Below are 17,407 nucleotides of genomic sequence, written 5' to 3'. Positions count from 1 at the left end.
ATTACATACAAAATGGCATCGAAAGTGCTTTTGAAGAAACAGCGAATTACATTGATATCCACAACCGTTTTAGTTTTTATACCCACCACCATAGGATGGGCGTATACTGATCTAGTCATTCCGTTTGTAACACTTCAAAATATTGATCTAGGGCCCGATATAGTATATATTTGTTCTTGATTTGGTCTTGATATTCGGATTCGAACTAGCTATGCCCGTCCGTCCGTCTATCGCAATAATGATAGCGGTCCAACGCGTAACGCTAGCCGCTTGAAATTTTGCACAGATACCAAATATTGATGTAGGTCGTTGGGGATAGCAAATGGGCCATATCGGTTCAGATATAGATGTAGCTCTCCTATAAACCGATCTGCCGATTTGACTTCTTGAGCCCTTACAAGCCGTAGTTTTTGTCCGTTTTGTCTAAAATTTTGCTTGTGGTGTTCTGTTATGACTTTTAAAAACTGTGCCAAGTACGGTCCAAATCGGTCTATAACCTGATATATCTTCCATATAAACCGATCTGCCGATTTGACTTCTTGGGCCCTTACAAGCCGTAATTGTTGTCCGTTTCGCCTGAAATTTTGCATGTGGTGTTCTGTTACGACTTCCAATAACTGTGCTAAGTACGGTCCAAATCAGTCTATAACTTGATATAGCTCCGATCAGGGACGTAGCAAGGGGGGGACTCGGCGGGGCTTAATGATATTGTTCTAGAGTCAAAATTTCAGCGTAATATCCTCTTTTGACAAGACTTTAGCATGGCTCGGACCCCCCTTAATTTTCATGACAAAATTTCTTTAGAAAATTTTTCTAAATACAAATTTTTTATAAAAAAAATATTAAATTTTTTTCTAAAGACTACATTTTAATGATTTTTTTGTTTAGGACTAACTTTCAGGGAAAAATTCTCTAAAGACAACCAAACCTTGTGATTATTCTTTAAAACCAAAATTTAAATTTTGCATAATTTTATTATGCACTATCTGAACCCGGCCCGCTCCGCTGCGCTTTCATTCACTTTATATGGAACAATAATTTACCTCTTATTTGAGCCTCATATTGCAATGGTCAGCAAATACTTCCTGTTTGGGTGGTGTTATGGGGGTGGCCCCATAAACACTTTTCCCGAATATTGATATCAGATTCGTGCTTTACTTCCAAAGACCTTTCGTTTGAGCCCCATATTGCTATGGTCGTAAATTTGCCTTCTTTGGGGTATGTTCTCGGAGATGGGCGGTCCCACATCTGGATATCAGATTCGTATTCTACACTCATATACCTTTTATTTAAGCCTCTTATTGCCATGTTCAGTAAATAAGTGTTTTAAGGAAGGGGTGGACCCCCAGAAACTTTGTCCCAAATTTGGATATCAGATTCGTATTTTATTCGCAAATACCTTTCATTTGAGTCCCATATTGCCATGGTCGGTAAATATGTCAGATTTTGGGGTTGTTTTGGAGGTTGGGGTGGTCCACCAAACACTTCGTCCGACAATTGGATATCAGATACGTTTTCTAATTTTAAATACTTTTCATTTGAGTCCCATATTGTCGTGATTGGTGTATATGTATATTTGGTAGGTTTTGGGCTGGGGCGGGGTGGGGCGCCCACCCTAAGTATCCGAAATTTGCCCACCCTAGGTATCCGAAATTTTTGTTTGTAGGCTACTATAAGAGAGCACACAAAATAAAAATTTCGCTAAAATCGCATCGCCCATCTCCCAGATCTGTCTTTTCTGAAAATTAGGATAAGGGGAGGGTCCGCTCCCCCTTCAGATAGCAAAAAGTGTAGTATTCTATTTCAAGAAAATCGGTTCAGCCGTTTCTGAGTCTATAAGGAACACACAAACAAACAAACAAACAAGCAAACCAACAAACAAACAAACACAAATTGTCACAAACAACATCATGTCCGTCCGTCCGTCCGTCGGTCCATCCGTTCGTCCGTCCGTCCGTCCATCCATCCATCCATCCATCCATCCATCCATCCATCCGTCCGTCCGTCCGTCCGTCCGTCCGTCCATTCGTCCGTCCGTCCATCCGTCCGTCCGTCTCTCGAGCGCATACTAACATTCGAAGGAGTAAAGCTAGGCGCTTGAAATTTTGCTCAAATACTTCTCATCAGTGTAGGTCGGTTGGGATTGTAAATGGGCAATATCGGCCCATGTTTTGATATAGCTGCCATAAAAAGCGATCTTGGATATTGACTTCTTGAGCCACAGAGGGCGCACTTCTTATTCGACTTGGCTGAAATTTTGCATGAAGTATTTTGTAACGACTTCCAACAATTGCGCAAAGAATTGTTCAAATCGGTCCATAACCTAATATAGCTGCCATATAAACCGATCTTGGATATTGACTGCTTGAGCCGCTAGAGGGCGCACTTCTTATTCGATTTGGCTTAGGTTTTGCATGAAGTATTTCTTGTATGAGTTTCAAATGCTGTGTGTGCTAGGTATTGTTCAAATCGGTCCATAACCTGATATAGCTGCCATATAAACCGATCTGGGTTCTTTACTTCTTAGGCCTCTAGAGGGCGCAATTCTTATCCCATTTGGCTGAAGTTTTGCACGAAGTGTTTTGTTATTATTTCCAACAACTGTGCTATGTATGGTCCAAATCGGTCCATAACCTAATTAATATAGCTGCCATATAAACCGATCTGGGTTCTTGACTTTTTAGGCCTCTACAGGGCGCAATTCTTATCCCATTTGGCTAAAGTTTTGCACGAAGTATTTTGTTACGACTTCCAACAACTGCGCAAAGAATGGTTCAAATCGGTCCATAACCTGATATAGCTGCCATACAAACCGATCTTGAATAATGATTTTTTCAGCCACTAGAGGGCGCAATTCTTATCCGATTTGGCTGAGATTTTGCATGAGGTGTTTCTTGTATAAGTTTCAAATGCTGTGCTAAGTATGGTTCAAATCGGTCCATAACCTGATATAGCTGACATATAAACCGATCTGGGTTCTTAACTTCTTAGGCTTCTAAAGGGGGCAATTCTTATCCCATTTGGCTGAAGGTTTGCACGAAGTGTTTTGTTATTATTTTCAACAACTGTGCTATGGTTCATATCGGTCTATAACCTAATTAATAAAGCTGCCATATAAACCAGTCCTGGACCTTGATTTCTTCAGCCACTAGAGGGCGCAATTCTTATCCCATTTGGGTGCAATATTGCATGAGGTTTTTTTTTATGACTTCCAACAACTGTGCAAATAATGATTCAATGCGGTGCATAACCTGATATAGCTGCCATTTCAAGCGGCTAGCTTAACACGTTCGACCTCTATCGTGATTTCGACAGACGGACGGACAGACATGGCTATATCGACTCAGAATGTCGAGATCCAGCATATATGCACTTTATAGGTTCGCCAATCAATATTTCGAGGTGTTACAAACGGAATGACTACATTAGGATACCCCCACCCTATGGTGGTGGGTATGAATTGACCCAATATAGCGGGTTCATTTAATTTACAATAATATCGATTGAATTCGATTTTCATCACATCAAAATCTTTAGCTCACCCTATTAAACGCCCATTCCACAAACATTTCGGTTTGTATTTCCGAGCAATACATTCCACTTTATGTTTATACAAATATAAATTGTTTGATGGAATGAATTTCCGCTGAATAGATGTTTTCTTTAAATGCAAAATATTTATTTTGTTGTTTATTTTTTCTGCTAACTAGAATCGCTTACACAGCATAAAGTGATAAAAACAATTAAACGTATAGTCACCGATTTAGGCTGGAATATCCAAATGTGTGTTTTGTTCATTGTGGCTAAGTCAAGTGTTTTTATTTACAGTTTATTTTAGGATATAAAATAAATAAATAAATTCTGTTAAAAAAGAAACAAAATTTATTTAAAAATTCCAATTCGACAAAATTTTACTTCATCATCCATAGTTTAGAAGATTTCACAATTTCATTCTATTACATATCGAACAGCATATTTTAAGTTTATGCTCTTGTTTGCAACGCCAAATAGGAGAAGAGCTAGGCAAATTGTCAAAGTAGCAATCGGCTTGCAATTGCTTCCTGATAGCCATGTCTGTCTGTCCGTCCATATAATTTTGTGAACAATATACAGGCAGCATTTGTTGCCAGATTGTCGCAAAAATTTTCCCCCCATATTTGCGATGGCCAGTAAAAAATTGCTGTTTGTGGTCTATTTTGGAAAAGGGGTAGACCCCGTTAAAATTGGTCCCGAAAGTGGGTATCAATTTCGTGCTCTACTCACCAATACATTTCATATGAGCCGAACATTGAAATTTTTGGTAAATATGACCGATTTAGAGGTGTTTTGGGGAGTGGGGTGGTCCCCTAAACACCAATTCCATGTATCAATATAACATTGATTTGGACCCCATATTGGCATTGGCCAATATCTAATCTCAAATACTTTTTATTTAAACTCCTTTTTGCAAAAGTCACCAAATATGTCCGGTTTGGGGTATGGGCCCCACTAGCTTTCAATATCGAGCTCCACTGTCTTGAAGACTCAAATTGTCTTGGTGAGCAAGTACGTCCTATTTGGGGGTTGTTATGGTGGTGGGACATCCCCTGGACAGTTTGTCCCAAATTTTGATATCAGATTCGTGATCTACTTTTGAGCCCCATATTTTTATACCCTCCACCATAGGATGGGGGGTATACTATTTAATTTCGTCATTCTGTTTGTAACTACTCGAAATATTTGTCTGAGACCCCATAAAGTATATATATTCTTGATCGTCGCGACATTTTATGTCGATCTAGCCATGTCCGTCCGTCTGTCCGTTCGTCCGTTCGTCTGTCTGTCGAAAGCAAGCTAACTTCCGAAGAAGTAAAGCTATCCGCTTGAAATTTTGCACAAATACTTCTTATTAGTGTAGGTCGGTTGGTATTGTAAATGGGCCATATCGGTCCATGTTTTGATATAGCTGCCATATAAACCGATCTTGGGTCTTGACTTCTTGAGCCTCTAGAGTGCGCAATTCTTATCCGATTGGAATGAAATTTTGCACGACGTGTTTTGTTGTGATATCCAACAACTGTGCCAAGTATGGTCCAAATCGGTCCATGACCTAATATAACTGCCATATAAACCGATCTTGGGTCTTGACTTCTTGAGCCTCTAGAGTGCGCAATTCTTATCCGATTGGAATGAAATTTTGCACGACGTGTTTTGTTGTGATATCCAACAACTGTGCCAAGTATGGTCCAAATCGATCCATGACCTGATATAACTGCCATATAAACCGATCTTGGGTCTTGACTTCTTGATCCTCTAGAGTGCGCAATTCTTATCCGATTGGAAAAAAATATCGCACGACGTGTTTTGTTATGATATCCAACAACTGTGCCAAGTATGATTCAAATAAGTTCATAACCTGATATAGCTTTTATATAAACAGATCTTGGGACTTGACTTCTTGAGCCTTGGGTTTTTATCCGATTTCGCCAAAAATTTGAAACAGTGGGTTATTTTCAGCCCCCTGACACCCGATCTAAATATGGTTCAGATAGGACTATATTTAGATATAACTGCCATATAGACCGATCTGCCGATAAAGGGTATAATGCCCAAAAAAAAAACATAATTTTTCATCCGATGGTGCTGAAATTTGGAACAGTGAGTAGTTTAAGGCCTCCCGACAACTGACCCAAATATGGTTCAGATAGGACTATATTTAGATATAGCTATCATATAGAACGATCTTCCGATAAAGGGTCTGAAGGCCGTAAAAGCTTTTTTTTTATCCGATTTCGCTGAAATTTAAAGTAGTTTGTTATTTTAAACCTCCTGACACCCGATCTAAATATGGTTCAGATCGGTCCATTTTTATATATAGCTGCCATATAGACCGATCTCCCGATAAAGGGTCTGAAGACCATAAAAGCTTTATTTATTATCCGATTTCGCTGAAATTTGCAACAGTTGGTTATTTTAAGCTTCCCGACATCTGATTTAAATATGGGTTAGATCGGTCCATACTTAGATATAGCTGCCATATAGACCGATCTCCCGATAAAGGGTCTGAAGGCCATAAAAGCTTTATTTTTTATCCGATTTCGCTGAAATTTAAGATAGTGGGTTATTTTAAGCCTCCCGACATCTGATCTAAATATGGTTCAGATCGGACTATATATAAATATAGCTGCCATATAGACCGATCTCCCGATAAAGGGCCTGAAGACCATAAAACATTTATTTATTACCCGATTTCGCTGAAATTTAAAATAGTGAGTAGGTTAGTACCTCCCAACATCCGACCTAAATATGGTTCAGATCGGTCCATATTTATATATAGCCGCCATATAGACCGATCTCCCGATAAAGGGTCTGAAGACCATAAAACATTTATTTATTGCCCGATTTCGCAGAAATTTAAAGTAGTGGGTTATTTTAAGCCTCCCGACATCTGATCTTAATATGGTTCAGATCGGACTATATATAGATATAGCTGCCATATAGACCGATCTCCCGATAAAGGGTCTAAAGACCATAAAAGATTTATTTATTACCCGATTTCGCTGAAATTTGCAACAGTGGGTTATTTTAAGCCTCCCAACATCCGACCTAAATATGGTTCTGATCGGACTATATATAGATATAGCTATCATATAGAACGATCTTCCGATAAAGGGTCTGAAGGCCGTAAAAGCTTTTTTTTTATCCGATTTCGCTGAAATTTAAAGTAGTTTGTTATTTTAAACCTCCTGACACCCGATCTAAATATGGTTCAGATCGGACTATATATAGATATAGCTAACATATAGACCGATCTCCCGATAAAGGGTCTGGAGGCCATAAAAGCTTTATTTTTTATCCGATTTCGCTGAAATTTGCAACAGTGGGCTATTTTAAGCCTTCCGACATCTGACCTAAATATGGGTTAGATCGGTCCATATTTAGATATAGCTGCCATATAGACCGATCTCCCGATAAATGGTCTGAAGACCATAAACCATTTATTTATTACCCGATTTCGCTGAAATTTGCAACAGTGGGTTATTTTAAGCCTCCCGACATCTGATCCAAATATGGTTCAGATCGGACTATATATAGATATAGCTGCCATATAGACCGATCTCCCGATAAAGGGTCTGAAGGCCATAAAAGCTTTATTTTTTATCCGATTTCGCTAAAATTTGAAACAATGTAGGACATTTGGTAGGTTTTGATCGCGTCTGAAAGGACTTTTTCCATAAATTTTGGTAGGAAATAATTTTCTTGAGTGCCAACACTGGTTGCGATCCAAATTTACATGTCATCCTGGAGTTTTTATATTCGTTCCCATTTACTATACAAATATCCATAACAGGAATGTATGTTTACTCGCTTACGAATTTATTTAGCATTAGTATTCATGATTTTTTGCTCCACAAAGAAACACAACCCTCAACCATATTAACCGTATATACCGGTGTTTTAATGGTTTGTTTATTTTTGTTTATGTGTGAAAAATTATTAGTGGAAATACAAAATCAATTGACTTAATAATAATGACATCATTAAACAAATTAACTTTAAAAAAAATATTTGCTTATGTGCGTATCTGAATTGAAATGGACTAAAATCCATTTTTGTTAGATAAGAATTTTTGCACCTATACATTTTAAATTTCAATAACAAATTAACCCTGCAAACCCGGATTTCTTTAATATTTTCCATTGAGAGATAATTATCTTTTGGTTTTGTGTATGAAATATACATATCTGGAAAAAATCCTATATGTGTCTTTGATCAGTTAGCTGAGACGGTTCTAATTACTTCTAAATGGGCGAGAAACATTGAACTTTCCCCCTTGCCATTTTTTCTTTATCTTTTTTTCTTTTCTTTCTAACAAAACATGTGCCACGTGATGAAAATTCAAACAATCGCCGCCACCGAGTACATGGGACTTTAAAAGAAAGAACTGTCAATCTTTCCTGAGAATGCTCGAGCCAATGCCAAAAAATTATGTTTTCACATTCATTCTCTTCGGCAAATAGTGATCGAATGCTAGTGCGCCATGATCATTGATGATGGTGATGACTAATGTTTTGTGCGCCATGCTAAGCACAGCACAGTGGGTTGCATTTTCTTGAGCAAACTAAACCAAAAAACTAGTAAAAGCGTGCTAAGTATGGCCGGGCCGAATGTTGGGAACCCCACCACCTTGGATTTTGCTTAAATATGGCAGCTACATCTAGTTAAAGACGGAATTGACCTACTTTGGGCAGTTGTTGAGAGTCATAACAGAAGACCAATATTGCAAATTTTGCCCATGAACATTCCACTAAGGAACAGGGGCAAACTTCTTACATATCAATGAGTGCAGTGGGATTCAAGTTTAACCTCAATGATGAGGGGCCTCATTTTTATAGCCGAGTCCGAACGGCGTGCCGCAGTGCGACACCGCTTTGGAGAGAAGTTTTTACATGGCAAAGAACCTCACAAATGTCGCCAGCATTAGGAGGGGAAAACCTCCGGTGAAAATTTTTTCTGATGGTCTCGCCAGGATTCGAACCCAAGCGTTCAGCGTCTTAGGCGGACATGCTAACCTCTGCACTTATGGCCCCTAATATCCATGACATAAACTCAAAAATGTCAAGCTCAACACAATGGTTGTCCGATCCCGAAATATAAAAGGCAACCCTCGAATGCAAATAGGATTTGGACCGGATCACATTTGATTCAGGTTCCAATAACTTTTATACAAGTCACAGTTTTAGCGACATCAGGTTATAAATCTGCTTTTTGTGGGACTAACATCCTGAATTGAAGGATCGTTGTATACGGTAGATGTGGGATGACGGGAATATAGCTGGATTAAAATTATTTAAAATTTCACCAAAATCGTGAAAAAAATTTGTTTTTATGGTCTTAAGAGCCTTAATCATCAGATCGGTCTATTTGGCATCTGTATCGAAATATAGTCCGTCTGTCCGTCCGTCCGTCTGTCTGTCGAAAACACGCTAACCTGCGAAGGAGTAAAGCTAGCCGCTTGAAATTTTGCACAAATACTTTTTATTAGTGTAGGTCGGTTGGGTTTGTAAATGGGTCATATCGGTCCATGTTTTGATATAGCTGCCATATGAACCGATCTTGGGTCTTGACTTCTTGAGCCTCTAGAGTGCGCAATTCTTACCCGAATGGAATGAAATTTTGCACGACGTGTTTTGTTATGACATCCAACAACTGTGCTAAGTATGGTTCAAATCGGTCCATAACCTAATATAGCTGTTATATAAACCGATCTTGGGTCTTGACATTTTGAGCCTCTAGAGTGCGCAATTCTTATCCGATTGGAAAGAAATTTTGCAAGACGTGTTTTGTTATGACATCCAACAACTGTGCTAAGTATGGTTCAAATAGGTCTATAACCTGATATAGCTGCTAAATAAACCGATCTTGGGTCTTGACTTCTTGAGCCTCTAGAGGGCGCAATTCTTATCCCATTGGAATGAAATTTTGCACGACGTGTTTTGTTATGCCATCCAACAACTGTGCCGAGTATGGTTCAAATCGGTCCATAACCTGATATAGCTGTCATATAAACCGATCTTGGGTCTTGACTTCTTCAGTGCGCAATTCTTACCCGAATGGAATGAAATTTTGCACAACGTGTTTTGCTATGACATCCAACAACCGTGCTAAGTATGGTTCAAATTGGTCCATAACCTGATATAGCTGTCATATAAACCGATCTGGGGACTTGACTTCTTGAGCTTCGATTTGGCTGAAATTTTGCATGACGTATTTTATTCTTACTTTCAACAAATGTGTGAAATAAGGTTCAAATCCGTTCATAACCTGATATAGCTGCCATATACACCGATCTGGGATCTCGACTTCTTGAGCCTCTAGAGGATCCTCTCATGACCATCAACATACGTGTTTATTATGGTCTGAATCGGTCTATAGCCTGATACAGCTCCCATATAAATCGAGCTCTCTTTTTTTTTTGCTTCTTGAGCCCCCAACGGGCGCAATTCTTATGCGAATTGGCTGATATTTTACACAGGTCTCCAACATATAATTTAATTGTGGTCCAATCCGGACCATATCGCTCTAATAGCTGAGCAAATTTTTTCTTATATGTTTTTTTTACCTAAGAAGAGATGCCGGGAAAAGAACTCGACAAATGCGATCCATGGTCGAGGGTATATAAGATTCGGCCTGGCCGAACTTAGCATGCTTTTACTTGTTCTATAATGGCAGAACTAGATGTGAAATAGCAGCAAAATCAACTATGAACAGTCAGCAGACTTTTTTTTTAAGTGAATGTAAACCCCACATATAACACGATCTACCGATAAGACTTTGGGCCAATTGACCACACCCGAACATGAAATAAAATGTTCACCGAACTCGCTTCTCAATACGTCCATTGTTACGCGTGCTGTGTGGCATGTGGCACCGTCTTGTTGAAACCACATGTCATGCAAGTCAAGCCTGGCATTTTGGGCCAAAAAAAAAGTACTTTGAAGAAGTACGCTCCAATGATGCCACCAGCCCATAAACCGCACCAAACTGTGATTTCTTCTGGATGCATTGGTAGCTCTTGCAATGCTTCTGGCTGATCTTTACCCCAAATTCGACAATTCTGCCTTTTTTACGTACCCATTGAGCCTAAAATGAGCTTCGTCGCTGAATGTCCAGAAGTGGGCGATGAATAACCAGAAGTGGGCGATGAACTTTCTTAACAGCCCACTCATTTTGATAATAAAATTCAACAATTTTGATGTTAGTTTGTAAAATTTGGTTCGTTTGGTTAAATTATAGATCAAACTGAAGATTTTTTTCGTTTTATCGTTGGCAAAAATTTCAAAATCACCCCTTGGTATACCGATCGGCTTAGGATCACTTCCTTCGGCTCCGCCCGACTTTTGCTTTTCCTTACTGTTTTTTAAAATTATCCTCTCTTACACTTCGTTTATTTGGCTAAATTTTTGGAAGAATTCATGGTGGTGGATAGACCTATTAGAAAAATCTTGCAATTGGATCCAACATGGACCGCTTATTTTTGCGTGGCTCTTCCTTACTCTCCATTTGATGATATTTTGTTTCGATATCATACCCATATGAAATGTGGAGATTTCTCTAAAGTTGATAGGACAATGAAGTGCCAGCGAAACCTATACCACAAACTCACAACAGCACCAGCATACGAACATATCCATCGCAAACAAAATTTTAAACCTGATGGTTTCGCCAGGATTCGATCCCAAGCGTTCAGCGTCATAACCGGACGTGCTAACCTCTGCGCTACGGTAGCCTCCTCCTCAATAATGCAAAATTAAATGCAAAATTTCAACCGGATAGCTTTAGGCCTTTGAGCGCACCGGATAGCTTTAGGGCTTTGAGCGTTTTGACAAACTTTCCTATAACTCTTAAAAAAATCACCCTTAATAAAGGAGGAGCCGATTCTAGTCATACTTGACGTGGATGTTGGTACCCATAGTAGATGCTAATGTGCAAAATTTCAACCGAATCGGCTCAAGAAGTAAAATCGGTAGATCATTTTATATGGAAGCTATATCAGGTTTAAGGAAACCACCGTAGCGCAGAGGTTAGCATGTTTGCCTATGACGCTGAACGCCTGGGTTCGAATCCTGGCGAGAACATCAGAAACATTTTCAGCGGTGGTTATCCCCTTCTAATGCTGCCGACATTTGTGAGGTACTTTGCCAGGTAAAAACTTCTCCCTAAAGAGGTATAGCTTTGCGGCACGCCGTTTGGACTTGGCTATAAAAAGGAGGTCCCTTATCATTGAGGTTAAACTTGAATCGAACAGCACTCATTTATATGTATGAAGTTTGCCCGAGTTCCTTAATGGAATGTTCAAGGCATTTGCATATCAAGTTTAAGATCGATTCAGTTCGTACATTAGAATGGAAAAATCTTGCCAGGAATCGAATCCAGGCGTTCAGCGTCATAGGCGGTCATGCTAACCTCTGCTCGACGAGGACCTCTTTCAACACAATTCACAACAAGAGCGTCTTTCTTGAATGTATTCCTTGATTTTGGACCGGTTATAAGAAATTAACGTTATTAGAATGTAAAGTTGCACAGTGGGATAGAATCAAAAAAAAAAAAAAACTCATCAAAAATATAGCATATGAGAGCGGCAACTGTGACAACTGTTTGAAATGGTTGGAGCTGAGGTACTATCGAGATTATTTGCAAAATTTCAATGTCCTAGGTGGTCCGAGCGCCGCCAGGACCCTAAATTTGTTATCCTTGGCATTTTGAGAAATTTTTCAGAAATTGTGCGCTACGAATTCCATTTTTTATACCCACTACCGAAGGATAGGGGTATATTCATTTTGTCATTCCGTTTGCAAGATATCAAAATATCCATTCCCGACCTATAGAGTATATACTTTCTTGATCAGAGTAAAAATCTAAGACGATATAGCCATGGCCGTCCGTCTGTCTGTTGAAATCACACTACAGTCTTTAAAAATAGAGATATTGAGCTAAAACTTTGCACAGATTCTTTCCTTGTCCATAAGCAGGTTAAGTTCGAAGATAGGCTATATCGGACTAAATCTTGATATAGGTCCCATATAGAACGATCCTCCGATTTAGGGTCTTAGGCCCATAAAAGCCACATTTATTATGCGATTCTGCTGAAATTCGGGACAGTGAGTTGTGTTAGGCCACTTGACATCTTTCTGCAGTTTGGTCCAGATCGGTCCAGACTTGGAAATAGCCGTCATATAGACCGATCCGCCGATTTAGGGTCTAAGGCCCATAAAAGTCTCATTTATTATCCGATTTTGCTGAAATTTGGGACAGTGAGTTGCGTTAGGCCACTCGACATCTTTCTGCAGTTTGGTTCAGATCGGTCCAGATTTAGATATAGCTGGCATATAGACCGATCTCTCGATTTAAGGTCTTGCGCCCATAAAAGGCGCATTTATTGTCCGATTTCGCCGAAATTTGGCACAGTGAGTTGTGTTAGGCCCTTCGATGTCCGTCTTTGATTTGGCCCAGATCGGTCCAGATTTGGATATAGCTGCCATATAGACCGATCTCTCGATTTAAGGTTTTGGGCCCATAAAAGGCGCATTTATGGTCCGATTTTGCCAAAATTTAGGACAGTAAATTGTGTTGGGCCCTTTGAGATTTTTCTTCAATTTGGCTCAGATCGGTCCAGATTTGGATATAGCTGCCATCTAGACCGATCTCTTGATTTAAGGTTTTGGGCTCATAAAAGGCACATTTATGTTCCGATTTTGTCAAAATTTGGGACAGTGCGTTATGTTAGGCCCTTCAATATCCTTCTTCAATTTGGCCCATATCGGTTCAGATTTGGTTATAGCTGCCATATAGACCGATCTCTCGATTTAAGGTTTTGGGCCCAGAAAAGGCGCATTTATTATCGGATTTTGCCAAAATTTGGGACAGTGAATTGTATTAGGCCCTTCGACATTCTTCTTCAATTTGGTCCATATCGGTTCAGATTTGAATATAGCTGCCATATAGACCGATCTCTCGATTTAAGATTTTGGGGCCAGAAAAGGCACATTTATTGTCCGATTTTGCCAAAATTTGAGACAGTGAGTTGTATTAAGCCCTTCGACATTCTTCTTCAATTTGGTTCAGATCGGTCCAGATTTGGATATAGCTGGCATATAGACCGATCTCTCGATTTAAGGTCTTGCGCCCATAAAAGGCGCATTTATTGTCCTATTTCGCCGAAGTTTGGGAAAGTGAGTTAAGTTAAACCCCTCGACATCCTTCTTCAATTTGGCTCAGATCGGTCCAGATTTGGATATAGCTGCCATATAGACCGATCTCTCGATTTAAGGTTTTGGGCTCATAAAAGGCGCATTTATTGTCCAATTTCACTGAAATTTAAGCTCAAAGATAAGGGGCCTCCTCTTTATAGCCGAGTCCAAACGGCGTGCCGTAGTGTGACATCTCTTTGAAAAGAAGTTTTACATGACATAGTACCTCACAAATGTTGCCAGGAGTAGGAGGGGAAAACCACTGCTGAAAATTTTTCCTAATGGTCTCGTCAAAATTCGAACCCAGGCGTTCAGCGTCATAGGCGGACATGCAAATCTCTGCGCTACGGTAGCCTCCATGCTTATTAGTATTTGCTCCAAATCGGAACATATTTCGATATAGCTGCTTTGGGGCGTATGGTATGAATTTTTCACCGGATTTAGACGAAAGGTGGTTTACATATATATTTGAGGTGGTGGGTATCCGCAGATGGCCCCAGACGAACTTAACACCTTTTTACTTGAATTTTACTGCAAAGTCCTTACGAACGTGTCCGCTTGAGTTTTACAATATTTCCACTGGTTTCGGAGATATTGAACTTTTAATTTTTATTTTTTGAAATTTTGGCCGAAATTAGCCGATGCATGTTTTGCATTGGTGACAAAATTTTGAAATGACGCATAATGAAAGTTTGAACAATAGCTAGAGACAGAGAGAAACTTCCTTTAATCAGTAGAGATCTTTTCAGCTTGAAATGTATTTAGAAATCACTTTCTTCTCTTTTAATGGTGAGCCGCAGAGCGAGAACTTTTTGAGAATTTTTTATACCCTCCACCATAGGGTGGGGGTATACTAATTTTGTCATTCTCTTTGTAACTCCTCGAAATATTCGTCTAAGACCTCATAAAGTATATATGTTCTTGATCGACATGACATTTTAAGTCGATCTAGCCATGTCCGTCCGTCCGTCTGTCTGCCGAAAGCTCGCTAACTTTCGAAAGAGTAAAACTAGCCGCTTGAAATTTGCACCAAATACTTTTTATTGGTGTTGGTCGGTTGGGATTGTAAATTGGCCATATCGGTGCAAGTTTTGATATAGCTGTCATATAAACCGATCTGGGGTCTTGACTTCTTAAGCCTCTAGAGGGCGCAATTCATATCCGAATTGGCTGAAATTCGACATGACGTGATTTGCTATGACTTCCAACAACTGGGCTAAGTATGGTATAAATCGGTCCATAACCTGATGTAGTTGTCATATAAACCGATCTGGAATCTTGACTTCTTGAGCCTCTAGGGGGCGTAATTATTTTCTGACTGACTGACAATCCATCATAGATGCCATGATAAAAATCAACACAGCTCTTAAATAAATAAAATATTCTCATTCAAACGTTCAAGCACTGACTCAAAAACGCATAAATTATCAAAAAAAAAATCGGCATCACATCAATCATGGCCAGAACTTGCTGATAGATTTCTACCTTATATTGGATTTGAAGAAGATTTTCCCATTTAACAGTGTAACGATGTGTTCCATATATCACTTTCAATTACTTTCAAATATCTTTATATTTTTTTTTAAATCTTTTTTTTTCCTTCACAATTTTCTTCTGTTTTGCTTCTTATTGCAATTTCTCAACACTTTGTATTTATGCTCTATGGCATATTTCAATTTCACTTATGCATGCACTTTTATCTTTACGCATTGGCCATCTTTCATTGGCTTATATAGGCTTTTTTGTTTTCTATTTCAAAAGGAATCCAATGCGTTTTTTTGTTTAGCTCACACTCATGCTCTTCACTAGCTCTCTTTGAGTAGGGACGAAGTTAGCGAAGCGCTTGTAACGAACACGTCTAAACAAACGGAAAACTCGTTAACAACTGATTTGCCGACTATTCGTTTGGCTAGCAGCAACCGTTAAAGGCACACGCAAACAAGACAACAATGTGCCCAACACCAGATAATCTTCTGCACACGAAGTGCATGTGAAGTGCTCGTCGCCGATGTCGTTTGAGTTCGTTGTAGGCAATCGGCTGGTGAGACCGGCAAAAATACAATCACCGCGAAACACCCTTAATAGACGTCAGGCAGAAATGTGGGAGTATGCTGGGGGGGGGGGGGGGGGGGAAATATGTTGCTCTGCAAAGGCAAACATAAATGCCGACAATAACAAAGGCATTAAAGGAGAGTGGTGGTACCATGGGTGGTATGTGTGGCTTGTTGCATGCATTTCTCATATGCTCTCCCAAAACTTAAGGAGAGAGCATAAAAGAGACCAACTCGATAATAGCCATGCTTTACTTTAGCTGTTTAACTTTTGGCGGGAATTGTAAACCAAAACATTGCAGAAAATGTTGCCCCAAATCCTGGCAACATTGTTTATAAACATTTTCCGGTTTGAATGTTTTTATGTTGCAGCCCCTATTTTGATAGCCAGCACGTGGCCGGTCAAATGTTGCCTCCCCCCATTGAGCATGCGTTAAATTTTAAAGGAAATCCTTGTCAAATTATATAGTCTTAAACAACCCAAAACACACACACACACACACACAAACACATGTTTATACACAAACACTTACGCACTCATTCATCTCTATACACATATACATATTTAAACACTGGGGCTCTCTATATGTATGACACTGACATGTTGTTTACTTTAGGGAACCCCTATTAGTGTGTGCGCGTGTGTGTGTGTGTGTGTGTGGAGTGTCAATGTGTTTGTTTACAAGTATTTGTGAGTGTCTGTGGCCCATCTGCGCTCTTAGCCAATCAAAGTGTGACAAAATTACGCGCAGCAAGTATTTTAGCCAAATTCTAATGCTCCACTGACAAGTCCCCTTCACCATTAAAAATGGTGGAGGTTACAATCAACTATAAGATATTTATAATTTACCCATTGTATGCCCTGCCCCACCCCCCAAGGTCCCTCCCTGGTTGTTAGGTGTCCTAAGACATTTGATAACTTGTTGATGATGTTTGCTTACAAAGCTTTGGTGTTTGGTTGTATGATTTTGGCTTTCATTGACTGGTTGGCCATTCGTGAATATTTTCTCATGATCACATTCTTGCTTTGGCTGCATACAAATATTTTCTTAGGGGGTGGCGATACAATCTTTACCTATGATAATTTTTCTTTCTTTTTATCTCGAAAGAAAGCTGGCACTGTCGAACTTGGTCGATACCAAAATTTGTAGTTCTCATTATTTTAATTAACGGAATAAGAAATTTATTACGGATGCCATTACATTTTGGCAATACTAACATGTGAGGCAACGTAATATGAAAATCTTAAAACCTAAACTGATCCTGTTCAAAATTTCAGAAAAATTGAATAAAAAATACGCATTTAATGAGCTTAGCATGCCTATGTAAAGGGAAGGTTGGTGGAGACTGCTCTGCACGAGGTTGTGCATAAAATAGAAGAATCCTTCGATGCCAAAACGTACACACTGGCGGTATGCAATGACATCGGGGGGGCGGACCGACACACAGTTCCAATCCTTAGACGGGTCCTTAAACGGGTCGACCCGATCCTTAGAGACTGGATAAACAATATTCTAAGGAACAGGTGGATAAATTGTGTGTCCCATGGCATAAATATAAGGGAGAAAGTGGCACAAAGCACGTCACAGGGGGGCATTTTATTGCCACTCCTATGGGTGACCACCT

This window comes from Stomoxys calcitrans, chromosome 1, assembly GCF_963082655.1.
Source record: "Stomoxys calcitrans chromosome 1, idStoCalc2.1, whole genome shotgun sequence".
In the NCBI taxonomy this organism is placed as follows: Eukaryota; Metazoa; Arthropoda; class Insecta; order Diptera; family Muscidae; genus Stomoxys; species Stomoxys calcitrans.
The sequence above is the reverse complement of the archived record's forward strand: the minus strand, read 5'-3'. Positions refer to the sequence as shown.